The sequence below is a fragment of the Pezoporus occidentalis genome, unplaced genomic scaffold (genome assembly GCF_034315485.1).
Source record: "Pezoporus occidentalis ecotype Australia unplaced genomic scaffold, CSIRO_AGI_Poc_V1 ctg115, whole genome shotgun sequence".
NCBI classification, from domain to species: Eukaryota; Metazoa; Chordata; class Aves; order Psittaciformes; family Psittacidae; genus Pezoporus; species Pezoporus occidentalis.
The window spans coordinates 3,237,732-3,258,995 of NW_026912940.1; positions in this window are offsets into that span (position 1 = coordinate 3,237,732).

Here is a 21,264-nt window from a genome sequence, read left to right on the forward strand (position 1 = left end):
ACTATTTGGACAGAGACAAGTTAGCCATAGGAAAGTAGAGACAAGTGTTCTTTGGAAAGAAAAGATGTGCAATATAACTTTCATATTTTGAAACTGGAAATACAGTACAAACAGAAATACAACATGTTGTTGCTGAATACAAGATTGGTTTTAATAAAGGTAAGTTGCAGGCTACACTTGTGAAAATGAAGGGGAATGCACAATTTTAAGGCAAGAGCATTGCTATCTTAAAAGTAGCTTGATCCCATCACCTTCTATTAGGGTTTTGCTATGGTGCAATCATATCTGTGCAACCATTTATTTACACCAAAATTCAGTCACTACATCATATACATAAAATCAGAAATTTGCAACAAGTGTTCACATGAATAAAGCACATCAAAAAAGACAAAAAAAACAAGGCCAGCTATGGCCTATGTCAAGCACAGGTCATTTCTAGTACTGCCAATGAAATGTCTCCTGTGAAAGGAAAAAGGATAAAAGCAAACTGAGCCTGGATTATACTAAGCTTTTTAGCTATTTTTCATGATTTTATCTCCTTATAAATAATGACTCATTTTATTTCAGTGCTTTGGCTCATGTAAAAGAATGGTTCAAATTAAGTGTCCTAATTATGCATTTAAATGGAAGGAGATTTTAATTTAAATTCTCATTGACTGCTAACAAGTTATTTAATAAGGAAAACCAGATCTCATCTGTGCACATTACATAGTTGTTGCATGATTTAAGACCCCGTGGGGTGACTCTTCAAGTGTTTTGCTTTGAGAGGAGCCAAAAAGTTCAAATTCTCACTCATATGATATGAACGGCTTAAGAACTGTAAAGTTGTTAAAGGCGTGTTTTTAGAATTCTTTCTTATCACGTATTGTATCAAAGTCTGTAGTCCGTATACCACTATAATTCGTGAGCGTGTTCCAGAACGGCATTAAGGAGTTGTTGAACATCTGCTGTATGTAGTTCTCTATGCTATTCCTGCTGCTGTTCAGCTGGAAATAAATAGTAAATTTTGCCTTTTTGTTCTTTCCAGATTCTTATAATTTTGCGGTCACTATTGTAGCTGACAGCCTTAGAGGCTGGAATTGGAGGATAGTGGCTTGATATTTTAGGTTAATCTTAGTTTATTTTTTTGCGGGATTCATGTGGTGCAAGGTACTAACAATGCAGCTGGGTGCTGGCTCAAGATTTGCTCAGCATCAGATGCTGCATATTGCCTTCATATTTCACCCAGCCTTCAGACTGGCAGTGGACAGTCTAGCTAAGCTATTTAGATGGTTGATTTGAGGTAGTTTGAGTCATTTCTTCATGTCACTTCTTATCTACAGATGTAAAAAGTTTTGTAATAATACAGTATTCTTTTGATTAGTTCAGGATATGCAATGTGGGATCCTGAAAAGCTTTTAATGAAGGATGTTAAACTTCCTATCTAAGAGATGGGAAGGGAAGGAATAAATTTTCTTTGTATTTCTTTATTGCTGAGGTGGTAGATTGCAGCTCTCATTTGATGCAATAATATCTAACCCTAAAGGATCTTTGAAAGATGAAGTGACCAGCTGTGCCAGTCAGTGGCTGCAAACATTTAAAAGACAGTAATGCCACACCTGGCCAAATGTTCCTGCTCAGAGCCAGCTGTAGATTCTCTTATGCTGGGAAAGTCCTTATAATCTAATTAGGATAGCTTTAAGAGGGAAACTGTAGGGATGAGGTAGATGTAGCACCTAGCTTTGTATGTGTATTCAGTGGGATGGAGGTAACTCAGGTCTCAGAGAACACTGAGCTGGTGAAAGCCCATGAAAAGTGTGGGGTTTGCTTCAGAAGATTCTGTCCAAGCTATTAGCTTTCACTACTGCCTATCATTATCCTTTCTAGAGGAGACTGGAATTAGTATTTATATAATCCAAGAGAAAAGCTAGTTTTTGCAGTCTGTGTTACTCTTCGGGTAAGTGATTACAGGCTTGGTTTCATTTACTCCATGTGTTAAAGAAAGAAACCATTGGGGTCTGGTTTGCTTATTCCATTCTTTATATGGCTGTAACATTTGTGTGAGCAAATTTCTTATATTTCTACCGCATATGCAAGATACTTTTGAAGCATATCCAGAAAGTTGTGTGAAGAAGTCTTAAAGCACATTTATGAATGAATGTTTCAGAACAAAAGCTTCTTTTCTTTCACTCTGTCAGCCTTTCAAAACTGATTCCTCTTTTGCATAACTTAGATCTTAACAATCTTTCAGCAGGATTGATTTATTTGATGGGTTCCACGAATAATTGTGTCAGGTGGAATATAAGTGATGTTTGTTTACAAGGCAGGTGATGATCATCATAGGATCACAGAAAAATTCAGGTTGGGAGGGACCTCAAGAGACCTGTAGTCCAGTCTGCTGCTGAGCCAGCTATGTTGTCAGATCAGATTACCTGCTTGCCTTAAATACCTTCATGAAAACAACTTGGATGGCTTAATTAATTAAATTTTATAGAAATGTTGGATTTACTACAAAAGGAGGAATATTCAACAAGATCTCACATGGAATCTGTGATCTAACTTGAAAACTTTTTAATGAGCATTTTTGTGTCCAACATGTATCCATTTCTTGGTATGGAAAGAGTCAAGTGCTGTTCTGGGAATGAAGCGCATATTTTAGTAATTAATCCCTCATGTAAGGGAAAGAATTTAACACTTAGTGTTGGCAGAGTTTTAACGCCCCTCCCCCCCCCCCAAAAAAAAAAAAAAACATTGCTTTGAAGCGTTCAGTATGGAAGAGTAGTCTGTTAGATATGGTATATATGATGCTGATAGTAACTCTGGTGACAAAGTTGATGTCATGTGTACATCATCAAAACACCGCAAAACTGAAATCTACTCAGTTGAAAGTATGAAAAGAGTTTGAGTCATTCTGGTGCCAAAGCAGAATGGTTTTTTGTTCCTGAATTATTTTTGTCCTTCGTATTGCTGTGTGAAAAAATCCCCTGCCTCAGATAACAGAGGTTAGTACCTGACTAAGAGTGAGCTGAAGTACTCCTGCATCTTATGAGTTAAAGAAGCAGACATCAGTTCAAACTGTTACCTACCCAGGGGTGCTGGACACAGTATCCCTAGGGAGTTCGTGGAGAGAGGTGAGATGTCACATAATTTCACCGAACTTAAGTTTCTTACCTATAATGATCTGAATACAGTTCCAAATTTTTCCACTTTCGTATTTTTTTCCCCAGTGCAAGCTATTGTCTGGCAACCTTAGCAACAGGAAGATTAAATTTCTATTGTGCTCTAGAAGTCAGCCCCTAACACGATGGCAGAATTACATGTGAGTTTGTGTGCCAGCTGGGACCTAACTGAACATATAATCAAAACAGTGTGACCACCTGGATGCACAATACTGTCAACTATAAAAAAAGGCATACTCCTAATAGTAACTGTTATAAACAGACCAAACAAATTTTACAGGTAGCATGGTGAGTGCTAAGGAGAGTTTTGTTCCTTTAAAACCTGTGTAAATTCTAGTTGTGGCTGTAGATTAAGACTTCCTCTAGAAAGATGATTTAGTGGGTTCCTGGCATAGCTTTTGGTTCTCCATTTACCCACACCACCCAGTCACCATGACATAGCTTCCATTTTCTCTAGTGATTTGAAGAAGTTATGCATAATCCACCTCTTATTAATAATCCAGTCCTCTGAGGTACCAAATATTCCCATTTCCCATTCATTTCATATTTTATAGGACCCTAAAAGTTGATGTAAAGGAAATATGCTTCAGAACACCTATGTAGCTATTATGATCTTTTCTTTTAAAGTAGATAAATTGGGCCCATAAGGCTTATTGTGATTAAAAGCTTCACTGCTTATGGTGAAATCCTAGAGATACCCATATTGCTGTTATTAGCATATAAATGCTCTTATCTGCCAGAGTTGGACATAATTATGAAATATGCCATCATTCCAGGATGAAGTTGGGAGCTGCCTGGGGTCCCATAACATTATGAGAATGAAGTAGCAATACTACTGTCACGGTTGAAGAATCACATTCATTACCAGCCCCTTTTTTTTTGAAACTGCTAACTTTACAAGAAAAAGACCTTACATATTAGGTAAAATTTCTGAGACTTATTTTAATGTCAAAGCAGACTTTTTTTCCCCAGTACACTGACTTTAATACCTTTACTTACTGTCATTTTTTGAATAGCAAGAAACACTCTTTTAACTTCATTTATTCCACATTCTTTGCAAGCACAAAGAAAACAAACAGCTTCTTCATAGTCATACTGTTAGGGATTTAACCTAATTGTAAAACAAGTACCTATTTATGCCATATTTTAACAGTCTGGCTGTTTTTTCTGTGGAGCATTTTAGGATCCACTTTTTTCTTATTTGCTTCTTGTTTGTGTGGTTTTGACTACTGCTGCACAAGGACTTCTGGCTGGGATTGTCTACAGGGCTTTGCATGGAGGCAGAAGCTGAATTGGTCTTTCAGCCTGCCTCTTTGTAAATATGTGAAACATAGCTAAGAAAATCCTTGATGGAGTTTTTCTATGGACCTAGCAAAAGGTGAAATAGGACAAACATCCTTCCACACAGCTTTATTTTCTAGAAACAACTTATTTTCTAGAATTTTTCTAGGTGGGTTTACATTCTGCCGGTAGTTTTGGAATATTCAGGCCTTATAAGGAGATCTAGATTCCATTAATGTGTATAAAAATTAGATGAAAAAATCTGGATCAAATAAACTAAACTGTGGCTTGAAATGTATGTTTCTTTGAATTTCTTGTGGTTATAACAAAACCTTTTACTGGGCATATTTCTGCGGTCACCCAAGGCTTATAGTGACATGACAGAGGCTATTTTTGCAGGACATATAGCCTGTATGAAACTTCAATAAGTTTCTAGGAAGTGGTTCTGTTCATGCAAGGTTTCCAGCTCAGTTTTCAGACTAGCAGATAAAACTGGCTATAAAACAGATAAGTATCCGGTCTTTTAATCCTTACCTAAGATAAACCTTTTGAGGTTCTGTCCTCACCACTTTTCTAAGGTGTACAGATGGTATCAGTTCTGTCAGTTCCTAGACCCAGATCGATCAATGTTGAGCCTGGATTTATAATCAGCAGTTTCTTGAGGATCCCTTGATAGCATGCATCCTGTTCATTATTTTTGACCCGCACTGCTGAGATTGAATCCATATGTTTATTAATTCCACAAGAAATCTGCCTGAAATCTAAGGTTGGTAATTTATGAGCTCTGGCTATATTATGGAAACCTTTCTGTGAGAAAATACAGTATTTAAAAAAAAAGAAAGAAAAGCTCACTTATTTTCATAATCATAAATTATTTCATACCTAATTACAAACAGACAGTCTGAATAATTGTCTTCATTGAAAGCTGTTTGACACTGAGAATATACTGCCTTATTTTATAAACTTTTTAATGTGCAGCCCATAAATATGTCACAGCTAAGGAGTACTGCATCTTTAAGTATATTAAATGCAGTCTTGTGTAACGAAACATAATAGGATTTTTAAATGAATTATAACAGAAGTATTTAACAATCAACTTTTTTAACTTTCTAGATGTGTAAAGCTTCTTTAAACTGACCAATTCAAGTTAAATATCTGAAAAGAAACTTTGTATTTGGCAGTATTGAAACAAATTAGTATGATTCTTGTTTCATGTACATTTAAAAGCAATAAAACAGTTTCAGGGAAACTGGTTTTAATTAATTCCTTTAAAAAGCACCTGTTAATGGGCTTTAGCACAATACCAAAGCCAAAGAAATGTGAGAAGTGAGAATGCATATGCTTTGTTTCAGTGAAGGTCATGCTGACACCTTTATAGCTGCTTAAGGTCTGAACTTGATATACATTGTACTAATTTGTAGGCTTCGATTTTAACAGCCATTCTCTTATTTTATATTGAGAATAATCTAATTCAAAACTTCATCTTGAGCTGGTATACATTTGTTAATAATGTCTCTTTTTGAGAGGATGGAATTTTATGTAAAAGATATGGGTAACAAGCCATGTAGCAAACTTCAAAGATAATAATCCAAAAAGCAGGGGAACTGTGGAGAGGGTAAGGGGTTAGAAAGGGAGACAATAAAAGACAGAATATTAAATTAGCTGCAGAAAACATAAAAAGTGTCCTGTACTCCGAGTACTAACACCTCAGTCTAAATGACGCATTCAAATAATTTCTGCTCTAAGTACTCAACCATGATTTCATCTCTAGTGTTTTAGGTTTTTTTTTATTATTTAGGAAAACAACTGGCCTTCATTTAGGTTGCAATGTTTCAGCAGTTAATTACAGCTCGTTTACAGTCTAAATTTGCCAAGCTTCAGTGTTCATCTACCCCCATTTATAAAACAGTAGTTCTGGTACCAGAGTCCCTATTTCACTGTTCACAAATCTGTCACAACTGGCATTAGGTTTTCTTTCTGTTCTTGAATCATACCTGCAGCAGATATGTGCAGTTGTGAAACCTGCTAAATAGAGAAATGATAGGCAAAATATTGTGCTTACCCATACCAAAATAATTCCACCAGAAATACTGACACAATATGTTCAAATAATCCATTTATATACTTGTGGTTGTGTCTTTCCTGAACCAGATTTGCCCTACATTTCAGAGTTTTATCAAAAATTTATTTGTTAATTTCAGTTACATTTGATTAATAATTGGGAGTTAAAAAAGCAATTTCCTGAAAGCATTGAAACTTTTTATCTTAACATACTTGGAATGATATTTTTCTTTGGAAATGCAGACTTATTTTAGTTTGACATTTTTCTACCACAAAATTTCTTAACTTTTTATTTTGAAGTTGAAAGAATTTTTCATTTAAAAATGTGATAAGATCAAAAAAGAAGGTGAAATGAAAGAAGTGAAACAACTCTTTGGTTTCAGTTAAATAGAAATGACATAGAATGGTGTTCTCTGTGGTTGTTTTGGGATATTTTTTCAGTGTTGTTGAAAAACTTTAAATTCTGTTTCAACTGACTTCCAGAAAATGCTGGAAAGGTTATTCTGAAGGAAATAAAAATTGAAAAAAAAAACCATTAATCACTATGCATAGTGATTTTTGCTTTATTGCATGAAAATTCAGGCATGTTTCCATTAAACATCTTAAACATATATGTAAGATACCTGCTTTAAGAAAGTGCTAAAGTTTTGTGCGCTGTGACCCCAGTATGAACCCAGAGATGTAGGCTTCATTATGAAGACTTTCAGAAAGATGGAAATAAATTAGATTGGTAAACGCAAATGTAGGTAACTTAAGAGCCCAGTTGATTTTGTCAGGTCTGTTGAGCACTTGGTGGTTTCTGGGAAGTCAGAGCTGTTTGAAAAATGCTGTCTGTAGCTAAAGGTGAGACAGCCTTGCTTAAAAAACAAACTAAAATAAACTAAAGCTTCTGCATTAGGTTTTCCTCCATGCTTTGCAGCACAGCTTACCACACATCAGGCATTGAAAGATTAATTTTATCATGAAATACAGTAAATAACATATTGAAGGGAACTGGTATATGTGCACCTTCCTTCCCTGAGCCCTGCAATTCTGCTGGTGTAAGAAGTGTTAATGGTTTATGGCAAAATATGTGTGGTGGTTGGTTTCTTTAGCCAATAGTGTCTCTGGTTTTCCTCCAAAACACAAGACCCAGAGAAGGAATATTTTGCCTGATTGCATCTCACCTTGTAGCCTGTGAGATTTCTGAGTTAGATACATGGCAAATGAGAAGATAGATAGTCTGGTGGTGGACTGGGCTTCTCTGACAAAAGACAGCTGCAATTCTAAATTCGTTACGCCTGGATGAAGCTGAAAGAAAATGGTGCTGGCTAATGTCTGGTGCCAGATGGTTTTCTGCCTGTTTCAAGCAAGAGCTCAGATGTTAGAACACACATTAAAATGATACTTCTGATTATGTTCAGTTTTGGGTTCACACAGCAGTGTTTTTTAATGCATGTGTATCATCATATTTTTCTTTATTTCCATAAAACTTGTTTCTCTTCAGTTACAAAAGGGTGATATCCATTAAAGGATCAAATAATTCAGATTCCATTGCTGTTATGGGGCGTTTTCAATTAATTACTTCTCATATAATAACTTCTTGAATCATGTATCTGCGAAACAATGTCCTTTTTAAAATGTTTAAATTGGAAAGATCGGAAATACACCCTGACTCTTCAGAACCTAAACTAAGCAGTGTGATCCATCAGCTCTGAATCAGTGAATTCAGTTGACTGGTAGTGGTCTACCTGGAAGTGATTAGCAAACTGGTTATGGTAATTGTAGGTAAAGAGGCAAGTATTCAACTTCTCCTGTGCCTCCAAAGGGCTGTGGAATATAGCCAGAGAGTTGCCCGAGTTGTTTATCTGTCTGCCTGCCTCCTTTGAAGTATTAAGTCATAGCAGTAATGAGAATTAGAAATGCATTCTTTCTAAATTATGTTCAGAATTTTCTTTTGTCCTGTTCTTATTTGAACAAAACCCATAATATCCATAAACACCACATTCTACCAAATACTAATTCTCTCAGAAGGCTACTATGTATCTCACATATCCGAGAAAAAAGTTCAGATCAGTAGTCATCTTGCCCTGATCTTTCTTATGTCAGCATTCAACATTGGAGCTGTCAAGGAAAGAAACCATATATTATTGGCCATAGTTGAAGCAAAATAAACAAGTGCTCAGGATAAGGTTTGTCAAGAAAGACTTCACAAAACCTTTATTTTAGCATGGAATATACTATACTCTCAGACATAATAGAGGTATTCTCCTGTTAACATTAAATGTCAATGACATTTTTCTCCTACAAGTTTGCTGCCTAATTTTATAGTATTGCATCTCTTTCCTGCTTAAAATGTCAGACCTATTTAAGTAAGTGTGCACTTGAAAATGAAATTAGAGTTTGTGGTGCTCTTTTCTAAACTCCTTGTGATAACCAGTTTTGTGTATCCACCTCTGTAAACAACAGTGAACACCACTTCTGTGATGGACACTGCCTTGGACTCATAAATGTTTTGACTGATTTGAGATAACCTGGCGTATAAATTCAACAAATAAAATCTGTAAGCTGTAAAATAAGATTCAGGAAAAACTGAGGTGTCTAAATGAGTGGTAATGGGAATCTATTTTTAGATGTTTCTTTCTTTGAACTCTGATTTGCATTGTCCTACAAAAGTAGAACAGTCAAGGGGTGTGAGAAATACAAGGTCAAAACTCTCCTTAGCAGGCAATGAATTGAAATCTGTCACCTGTGAGAATACTGCAGTTATCATACTAGGACGAGAAGAAAAGTGGGAAAGCACTATCTGTTCTTGGGGAAGTGTTTCATCACTCTATGACATGGGGCTCAGGCAAAGGATTATCACTGAAGGAGAGAAAACACAAAAACCTGTGCACTGAGACTTGCTAATTCATAAGAGTAGGTTCAGATGAGTTCCTCCCAGCACTTCTTATGCATTTTGCTGAATGCGGAATATTCATATACATCAGTTCTGTAAAATATATGGTAATTAATATGTGAGCCATTTTAACATCCTCTGTTGATGACTTCTGGGGCTTTTGATGCTGCTTGACCAAGATGCCTCACTGTCCCTGTATACCAAGTATCATAGCTGCTACAGAGAGGCCCAGTCACCTACATTCTTTGTAGTGGTTACAGAAGGTGCCTGCAATCTTTATTGATTCTTGCTCCATGTGATACACCCATGTATTTTTGGAGATGTAAGTCCTGGAATCTAAATGAGCTCAAGTATCTTGTGTTTGTATGGGAGGAGAGGCTGAAAATTACTGTATGGGTAAAGAAAAAGAGAGCATTAGAGAAGTGCTGCCCATTGTAAAATCCTTTGCTCAGGGTTCTCAAAACTTGTCTATGTTTTGATTGTTTTGAAGCCTCATCTAGGAATACAAAAAAGGAATATACTTGCTGCTTGTAAGCTGTATCCCAAGGAGATTCAAAGACAAGTGTAGAGAGCTGGAGGACATAAACAGTTTTTATTAGGAAGCTAAAATTAACTTCTTTTTTTTTTTTTTTTTAAATGGGTCTATAAATTAGCATTGCTGTATACGCTATATACTGTATTTTCCCATATATGCCTCAGGTGACCTCAGGAACCAGTTTCAGGCATTGAGGGCTTAACAGAAAAGAAAAATGAAAAGGTATTGATTGATTTCTCCTTGTAAGCCTAGACAAAAACATCCTTGCTTGTTCATAGTTTTTTTGAATATAAAGTACCACTGCTTGCAATACACTCGAAATAAAAATTAAACCTGAGTCCTGGGTTCAGCAGTAGCAGTCATGTTTCTCCTCCTTGGTAGCTGGTGCAGTGCTGTGTTTTGACTTTCGGCTTGGGAACAGAGCTGATAATAATGATGTTTTGGTTTGGCCAAGGACTTTGTGAGCCTCATGCTCTGCCAGGGAGGAGGGGAAGCTGGGAGGAAGCAGAGACAGGACACTTAACCCGAACTGACCAAAGAGGTATTCCATACCACAGCACGTCATGCCCAGGATGTAACTGAGGGTTACCCAGAAGGGCTGGGAGACTGCAGGGTTGGAGGAAGTATTGGTCGGTGCTTGGTCAGGCTGGGTGGGTGTGGGGGGGAGTTATTGGTCGGCGGGTGGTGAGATGTTGTGTTCTCTTCCCTTGTTATTTCCTTTATCATTGTTATTATTGGTGGTAGCAGCAGTGATTTGTGTTATACCTTAGTTACTAAGCTGTTCTTATCTCAACCCCTGGGAGTTGCATTCTTTTCGATTCTCCTCTCCGTCCCTCCAGGAGTAGGGGGAGGGAATGAAGAAGGGGAGTGAGTGAACGAGTTACCTGACTGGGTTTAAACCACGACAGCCCGTTAGATGATACAACTGTTTGGTACAAAACTGTACCAGTTTGTGCCATTTGCTTGGTACGAATCTATGGCATTCTGTTGTATTTCTCTATAAATAGGAAAAAATATACTTTTTAAGCTACTAGTCATTTAGAAGTGCCATATTTTAGAAACAGCTAGTATGCATTTAACAAACAGCCATGTGGATTCACCTAAAATTTCCCTGCAGAGTAACAACTTATCCTGCAAAGGATCCTGTATAGGTTGGGGTTTTTTGTTCCGAAAATGAAAGTAGAGGAAGAACTGATTGTGCTAAAGGGTATCCAAGTGGAATGAACTTTTTCCAAAGACAAGGATTTCAGCAGCATCCGTTTAGAATCTACCTCATAGTCTCTGGGATTTTTCAGCTGTTTACAGCCGGAAATAAATTACTAGAAGTACGTTGGGCTTACATATGCCTAGGTACCACACACCTCCTAAATTGCTATTTTTTTTTAAGCCATCTATGCACAATGTATCTGCTATGGATAGTGAAAAAGCCAGGGACTTTTTAATGGCTGATTTAAATGTAATTCATTTTTAAATGGTATTCATGGTGGAGGTGCAGTGAGAGGAAGCAGGAGCAAAGTGTGTAATAGAAGTTGGAAGTCAGGTGAAGTGACTGTATGGTTAATGGAGCTGTAGGCTACCAGTTGCTTCTTTGCTTTGAAAATCGTATGGCCACTATTAGGATACAGAAATGCTTCTTTTAATTCAGGAGAATAGGAGCTGTGTAAACAGAACTACACCATGAATAATAAACATAATTAAAGTGTTTTGTAACCTATTTGGATCTCTAATTATGGGAAGGCTTTCAGGCTGCCCTTGTTGGCTTTGTATGATCACTTAAAAACATGCAATTCTGAGTTCCAAATAAATTCATAAGGGAAATTCAATGAGACAAAGTGCTTGCCAACCCTTCAATATGTATGGTTAGTGACTAGTAGTTTTGATTAAAGCTGATTTACTTTCTTTAGGCTGAAGCAAAAATGCATTTAAGAGGCTTGATTAGAAACACTTGGATTTCATCTCTAGGTGAAACTGCTGCTGAAGATTAAGGAATTTAAGGAGCATAATGGGTTTTGTGTTTCATTGTGGAATAAGCAAAAACAAATTCGTAAAACTGACATAGTATGTAAAAATTAAGCACTGCAGCACCTAACTTGAGCATCTGGTTCCCTAAGAAGCAAGAATTACAAGTAACACTTTTCTGAAGTGCTAAGTGTGACTATAAACAGAATTTAAATTAGGCAGTGGGAAGCACATAGATCTGTCCAACTGGGAAATAGTGAAGAGAGCCAGTATTGCCTGAAATCCTCTGCTTCTCTGGACAAGAGAGATCTCATTTACAGCTTCCAAAGAATTCACCGGCACCAAGTACCTCTTTGAAACTAAGTAGATACACCTGGTTTTGACAAACCTGCTTTAAATTTCAGTTATGATTGAGCTCATCTTCTACATCCTGCCCAAATACCTATGCTAGTGAAAAGCTGGAGATTCACATGTAGGAATTTTGCTAACTTACCTCTGGATTTTGCATTCCTGCTGTGGGACTCAAACATTAAGGGCTGCAGTAGCTGATTTGTAGGTGTTGAAATAATCTACTGACTTCAGTTCTAAGTCCAAACTACATACTGAAAGGGTCTTCTCATGATTACCATCACATCTTCTTTCTTTTAAAGTGAATGCTGTTGCAGATATCCTGAGATCAACAGGCAGCTGCTGTATGTGCTTTCTCATGATGTTTTGCTTCTCAAATGACATACTGAGATGTCCCCTGTCACAGTTCTGCTAGCCTTTTATTATGTTTCTAGATGCAGGAGATTCTTTCATTTCTTTAGTTTCTGGTATATTATGCTAGACCCCTCAACAATACACAAAAGACATGTCCAAGGCTGGTATTGTAACTGATAATTCATTTTGTTATTGTCATTTTGCTTGGACTATGGATACCACTGAATGCAGCAAACTCTTTTTTTTTAAACCTGCTTCTAGTTTGTGCATTCTGGAAAAATGCCGTAGTGCTCAAATGAGGTACTCAGAAGAGCTGCCACAGAGAGCAGCATGAACAGACTGCAACATCAGGGCTACAGTACAAGAGAGCTTAGGGAAAGGCTGGCTAGTTCAGACTCACAGGCAGATAAAGGCATTATTTCCAAAGTTGTTTTGTGCCTTGTACAAGGAATGAGTATGAGATTACTGGGCTGGTCCAAGGAGGAACAAGAACATAACATGTATTTCTAAATCAAAATGAAATGTTACACTGGAAATCCCTTAGGTAGCTCTCACTATTATGTCTACATAGTGTAAATTAGTGTGTAGTGATGTTATTTCTGGAAAGGCACTGTGCTGAAATGTCTGCTTGTTAATAGGGCTGCTATTGTCAGGAACAGTATTTCCATTTCCAGAGATAGTTTGCTCAGCAGCTGGAAAGGAATAAGGCCAGGAATGGTAACCACAGGGCAAGCAGTTTGGGAAACACTGGCCTAGAGATTTACTTACTGAGAAAAGCCCAGTGGAAATAGAAAAATTCCACACTATGAAAAATATTAAAGCAATTACATACTATCTTGGATTTGATTGCTGTGGGTCATCCATAATCAAGCAATAAGTGAGCAGTGAATGGGCAAAAAAATCATCCTTAGAATGTGACATATCATTCTGCAGTAAATTACTAGGTGTCTTTTAGACTATTTAACTATTGTTAATGTGCAAATTCACATCTTTCACATGAAAAGCTCACCTTTCTCATATATTTTTTTTTCCCCTCTCTGTACCTCCAAGATATCAAATAGCCTGGGTTTAGTCCTTCAGATAAAAGCCAGACACTTTTTATTTAATTCTACATTAAATCTACCCATTGGTTGAGTCCTCAGTTTGAGCTACTGTAGAAAGCAAAGAGATGGTATGGACTTCCAAGGTCTTGTTTAATCTTGCTCCCTAATAAATCATTGTTAAAATCTAATCTATATCTATGGATATTAAGGGAGCTCTCTTTTCTTTCTGATACATATTGGAATCAGAATATGTATCAGATGTTTCTATTGTTCTGACATTTTAAATAAAACCAAGAAAAGATTGAAGAAACACGAAAGGGTCCAAAATGGCTGAAAAACTGAAATGCTTTTTGATAGGACTCTGTTATGAAAATATTTCAAGCTCAGCCACTTGAGTGTCCTATAAAACAGTGGAGAAAGCATAAAAGGAAAATAAATCAGGAAAATAGAAACTTCAGGTTTTAACAAATAGAAGCTTCTGGGGTCTAATTCTGTGCCTTTTGAAACAGTCAATTATGCTGTTATTGCATAGGTAAGGGCTGTAGGGTCTTTGTCATGGTTGAGTAGGGTGCAGTAATTAGGTTTGTTGCTGGTGTCACACTGCCAGTAACCCACTGATCACCGCCATGTAAGTGCAGCAAGACTTCTATAGCAACAAGTACAATAATTAGCCAGTAGAAAAAAATATCATTATGGGAGCCAGCACACAGATTTCTGGTTTCTTTTTCAGTGCATAGCACAAATTTTCTTTTAAATATAAAGAAAGACAAAGTAATGAAAGGAATATTGCTGTTCATGTCATGTAGCTTTGGGAATAAAAGCATGTTCTGTGAACAGGGAAAATGCAGTTTAGGGCCTGATTGGGAAAAGTCACAGTGCATGCTTTGAGCAGAAAGCAAGGGCTGGTCTATTAAGATCACATTAAATGGCTCACAAACTTCCCATATTCGCAGAAATTGACAAAGCTTGCCTGTTGATTTATTATTTGTATACAGAGTGCTGCTTCTTCAAGAAGATCATAAATACAGTTTCTCTGGCCCAATCAGCCTCTCTGGGTTCCTGATGAAGTGATAAGCACAATAAAATTCAGAAAGATTAAGGGATGAGGTGGAAAATGAAAGCTGAGCTGTGTTTCTGCATGTTGCCTTGCGTGAAACAGCCGCAGAGAGATAAGAAGCAAGTAGTAGAAAAATAACCGCATAAACACCCTTATAATGGAAGCTTGGGGCTCTGTCAAAACTCTCTTTCCAGACTAAATGTTTCAGATTCTCAGTTGCATAGATTTGGGAGGTTAATATTTTCTTAAAGAATTCTTCCACTTTAGAGAGTACGATCAATCCATATTGAAAAAAACACTAAAATCCTCTTCAGAATAGGCTATTTATTTACTGATACCTCTGGAATTCTTAGAACTGTTACTTTCATATGTGTTAATTCCCTGGTGCTAAAATAGTTCTTGACCAAAAAATTTTAGTAAGTATATATAAAGATAATTTAGCTGGGATGGAGAACAGACCTGAGGATCAGGAACATTTGCTTCTCCATTCAGCTCTCTGGGCACTTACTGTGTGATTTTGTCATGTTAGCTACATTCATCACTGTTTATTCATGTGTAAAATGATTGCAATGTGTTTCAGGGGTTTGGTGAGACCAAGTTATGCTGAATGCTCTTTTCAGATGAAGGGCTGTCAAAATAACTGTAACCAGTTTTATCAACCTGCTTTGATTGGCAATAATATGTTTGTTTGGTTTCATAACTGACCCTAGATGAAATGTGGGGGACTGCTGGGCTGAGGCTCTATTGTCATTACTGCTTTGCAGTATGGTTTGCAAATTCTGGAAAATGTCTACACTTGGTAACCTGAGAGACACTTGTTTGTGGGAAGGTATTTAAGTACTACACCCAGATTATATTATTTTTGTTCCATCAGAGTGTCACAACTGCAAGATGAAGAGTTTTTAAAGCATTCATCAGTTTACCAGGCGTCTGACAAAATCCCACCAATTCTTTACTTTTTTAACTCTAATTATGCTTATCATACAGGATACTGTAGTCGCTCTGTAGCCTGAATTAAGGGTGCATTCCAGTCTTAGCAAGTAAATGTTGAAATCTTGAAAGAAAACCATGGATTGTAGGAGAGAGGTTCCTAGGGAAGTCCCTGAGCAGTGAGACTGTTAGCTGGGAAGCTTGCAACATCTTTAGAAAAGGATCCTTCTGTTAAGCAGCCAGGAGAATCTGTCCTGAGTATATTTCCTCCTTGAGTTTTACTGCTGTCCAACATCCAGTTTACTTTGCAGGTGTTGGTAACAAGGAGAAAATAACATGCTAATTGAAAACTGATCTATTATTACCACTGTCCTGTTCCTCACAAGTAGAGAAATCTCTCTGAATAAACCTTCTGTGTGATTTTGAGACATTATGAGGATCATAACCCACAGGTGCTTAATCTCAGCTCTCATATCCGAGATTATTGCTGGTTTGTTTTTTTTTTTAGTAACTGTGTATTAGTGGGTTTGTTTTTTTTCCAGTGATCAGCATAAAGGGATATGAAAATGGAAAGAGGCATTCCATACTGATATCTTATTTAAACCTAACTAAAGACTGTTGCAAATTATTTCTCAAAATTGTAAATTACTTTTTCACAGAACTCACAACCTCAGCTGATATTCTAGAAACTCTTTCCTGAGGTCTAATAGCCTTTCTATTAAAGCTAATGGTAAAATTTCCATCTACTTCACTGGTGGAGGGCAAAACTTCAGTTTTATTCACACTGATGTTAAAAATTAATAGGAAATTTGCCTGGTGAAGTCTTGAGTAGGGTCAGGACTTGACAGTGTTTGGAGTGCAGAAGCTTTACATATTAATTTCCTGGCAAATTGTGGGTGTAAAGTACTTTTTCAGAAGGTGCCCCACGCCTTGCAGAAGCACATATTAAATGGGGACCTTTGCTTTGGATCACTGCAGAAATAACAGAAACCAGTAAGTCAATTTTCACTTTTAAACAAGCACAGTTGCTAAGGGGAGAAACCAAGGTGGCAGCCCTTGACATGCCACTCAGAGAAGGAAACTATTTTTCCCAATGCATAAACCAGCCTTGTGGTTCTGCAAAGAGCAGTCACTTTTCAGGGAAATACCTGAGTAACTTCAGTGCATACCATGCTATTCTTTTAGCTCAGTGAAGAGTTTAAGAGATCTAGACATCTTAATAAGATCCAGTTCAATAGTGTAAAACGTTTGCTGAAATGTACATCAATTCCAGTACACTTCAGTATAAGTAAAAGTAGGTGTAGGCTTAGGACTTAGCCTAAGGAAAGCAACATGTCAAAAACTTAAAAAGGGAGTATAGTTTTACGTGGTAATGTGAAGGTTTTTATACTGCCATTTTATACTCTTTTGTATATGGAATTCTGATGAAGACTGAGGTACCTTGAAACTATGCTTCAGGTGAAGGTCAGACACAGAAAACCTCTCTTGCACCCAAGCATTTACTCTCTCGTCAGATTTATATTCGTTTCTGGCATGTCCAACTAAATATATATGTATCAGATGTAAAATCATATTAACCTGCTGCTCACTCTCTTTACTACTTGCTGAAGTTCAGTGTGAGTGCTTTATTCTTTTTTTCCATATTAAAAAGCTACAGGTGATAATAGACTCATTTCTTAAATTCTTCCCCTGATAAAGCACTGCTGCTCTTACACTTGTGTTGATCAGTAAACAACTGGAGAAAGGAGAGCTGAGCGATTGTACTTGGGAAGAGAGCTGTCCAAGTTGTGCCTTTGTTAAAACTGTGGAAAGCTTGGAGAATTACAGTTCAGCCAGGAAAAACATTTTTAGCAAATGTGTCCTTCATGTTGTGAGTGTAGCTCAGCAAAGACATACACATTAGTTGGATGATGGTGATGGGGATGATTACTTTTCCCAAAGCCAGATGCTTGTTTGATCTTTGTTACAAAGAACTCTCCTCTAAAGGATGGCATGCCAAAGACAGCTCACTGTGGAGGAGAAATCAGAAAAGCTTCCAGGAACCTAAAGCCTCCATTTGATTCAGCCAGATGTCTTTTGGAAGAAAAGGCCTCTTTTACAATATTTTAGAGAGATCTGTGTCCTCTGCCTGCCAGAACATGGAATTGCAAAGCTAATGCTTGATCCGTTGTTTATCAGCTTTTCATCAAACAGAATTTACCCCAGGCATGTGTTACTGGGTGCAAAATATTTCATGTGCGGACTGCAGAAAGTCAGTGGGGGAATATTAAGGGTATCTCTTTTCTTGTGTATGTATGTATGCAAACTAATAGAAAACTTACCTAAATCTTTACTGTTATGTTACTGCAACACTATGAAAGAAATAACAGTTTCCCCAGGAGATACTATCACTTCTACATGGGCAAAAATTTGAAGTGGAAATTGGGTAGTATCCCTTTAAAGCAACAAAAACTTTAGTAGTTGAGGAAGGTTTCAGGCATAAAAATGAAACCACTGTCAAAACAGCCATCAACATTGAGTGGTATCTGGTTGTCAGGTAATCTTCTTGCTGGCACAAAAACGGGGATGTTTACCAGTCACTTCCACAGGAATGACACTGGCTTCCAGATGTGATCAATGTAGACTGTACTTTTCATTGATCTCTGCAATTTATCTCAACTGATCTGCTTCTGTGTTTTGTGCTTGGCTGACATTTTTTTATATGAGACTTGGTTTTACAGAATAGATAGCTTTTCCCACAAGACCTAGTTTGCAAACAAGATTGTAACCCGCTCTCTTGATTAAATGTTATCAATAGACAGTGACAAAATGTCTATAGCTGTCCTCCTTTTTTCTCTCTTTCTTTTTTTTTTTTTATAACTGACAGTCCTGCCACTTTATTTCATTAAGACACTACCCCTATGTATACACCAAATCCTTTGTGTTTCATGGTTAACTGGAGAGTCTAGTGCTTACTGTACATAAAGAAGTAAGTTGGGGGGATGCATTGAGGTTTGTGTATTAGAAATTCCTTTGGATGTCATGTTTGCCACTGGGTTGCCTTGCTAAAATGTAGGCATGATTTTGAGGGAAAAACATCTGCAGAGACAGTGTGCATACATATCTTGATCACATTTGTCTCTTTTTTAATTACAGCTGCAGAAGACCTAAGTGCTTTGAGTTATGTCCTGTGATTTAAAGGAACAAAGAGAGGATAAAAAATTACTACTATAGCTGGATCTCTTCCTTAGCTTTATTAAAAACAGAACAAAACAATTTTTTGCCTTCATATGTAAACAAAACACTGAAAGTGACCTCCCAACAACACCAGAACCTGCCTAATATTCATATTATGAGCAAGCTGACAATTATAAACTTCATTGGATGGTACTGAATATTTGTTCCATATCACCTCAAAATTGCAAAGTATCATCTTAATTCAGGTGTAGCTTGACAGCTTATATAGACCTCTTCTGGTGATTGTCCTCTGCACAGCTGTATGAAGCTCAGGTTGCTTCTCATGAGACAGAAGAAAATTGATACCAGAAGCATGTTGGAAGCTCAAGAGAAGGTAGTAAGTGATGCACATTTATTAATATGAGCAGATTCTGCTCATAATGAGAAGTTTTGTGGGGAAATAAATCTAATTAGACTTCAACAGTGTAAGTATGTTCAGTGAACGCAAACAAAGCTAAAAATAGAGACGAAATCACATATGTTCATGTGTATGTGTTTAGCTATTGAGTGTCCTTATGTACAAAATCAAGCACATTTTCTGGTGTTGCTTTAATGATGTTTTTATGTGGGTAAGATATAATTAGACTACCTCTGATATGAGATAGTCAATGAGATGCATTGTGTTTCATCAGATTCTACAACACAAACTTACATATTTTATGAGTTGTACAGCAAATATCTGTACAATATAGACAATATAGATTAAAATTCCACCTGCTGACTGAAGGTTTTTCATTTCCATATACTGTTATGTTAAACAAAATAGAGTTTTAAGTGATGGATACTTTCTGCACTGATTTAAGTTCTGTGTAGCCCTGTTGCAGTTAATATGCTCAGTTAATTTCTGGTGCAATTTCACTAAAGTCAGAATGTTAATGTCAGCATAGCTACACTCGGCATGAACTAAATCCGGTAGGATTACTCTAAGTGTATAAGATTATTGAAATAAATACCCACTTGTGCATTATGTCATAATTCAAAAACAATCAAATAAAAACTTAATTCTGCAGTTCTTCTCTTTACATACAGAAAAACAACTAACGATGTCTAACAGAAGTGCTGTTGTGAAGATGAACAGCTTGGACCATGATCTTAATAAAAATAGTAGGTTTGTGCTGTGTCCCTAATTCAGCAACTGTATAACAATGTATATTTAACAGAAAAGTAAAATGAAAAAATAATTATATGATCTTAATGGTTCTAAGACTTAAGGTTTTACTCTGAAGACACTCATGATTAACAATATTCATATGGGTGTTGTGTACCCTTAACTTTGGAACACCTGCTAAAAATAAATGAATTCAAATTGTTACTGGCAATTTAAAAGAAAATGATTGCCAACCTAGATCCACCTGCCATAATGTGTGGGCTTCATGGGTTTGTATTTAGAATCATAGAATCATGGAATCGTAGAATGGTTTGTGTTGGAAAGGACCTTTAAAGGTCACCTCTTCCAACCCCACTGCAATGAGCAGGAACATCTCAGTCAGATCATGTTTCTCAGAGACCTGTCCAACCTGACCTTGAATGTTTCACAGTGACAAGGCATGTACCACATCTCCAGGCAACCTGTGCTAGTGTTCACCATCATCATTGTAAAAAAACCTCTTCCTTATATCTAGTCTAAATCCACCCTCTTTTAGTTTACAGCAATTACCCTTCATCCTGCTAAAATGTTTCTCCCCATCTTTCTTGGAATCTCCCTTTAAGTATTGAAAGGACACATTAAGATCTCTCTGGATCCTTCCCTTCTCCAGGCTAAACAACTGCAGCTCTCTCAGCCTTTCTTTATAGGAGAGATGTTCCGTCCAATAATTTCTGTGGTCCTCTTCTGGACTCGTTTCAACAGGTCCATGTCTTTCTTGTTCTGAGGACTCGAGGACTGGATGCAGTAATCTGTCTTCAGAAAAAATAATGCTGATTCAAAATAGCTTTTCCATCTTCCCCTTCTCACGTCACACCCACATATCTCTAATATTCATCTCTTCCATGATTTTGCTTTTGTCTCTTTAAATAGCATCTGTGTTGATTTTTAATTTTTGAAGGCTTCTTTTTTGGCGGGGGGAAGAGGAACAGCTTTCTTGCTTGAATGATCCCCTCTCTGTAGTGTAGATGCCACCATACGTGTTTCAGTGTGATATCTCTCTCTTATGGTGCTGGTTGAATTTCAGTCTCAGTGACTTAGAAAAGAAGCATGCCTACCCTTGGCCTAATTTTGCATTGTACCTTTAGAGGAATTAATAACCATCCTTTTCACGAGCTTTTCAGTGATCTGTTTCATGAATCTAATATCCAGCATGTCACAATATTAATTTTTAAGCTTGGTTACATTTTGACACTACTCGATGGCTAGTTGATATACAATTACTGTTTTGAATGTAGATCACTGATTGTCTTCAGCTATTTTTCCTGAAGCTGTTGCAGATCAGGCAGGTGAGAGCACA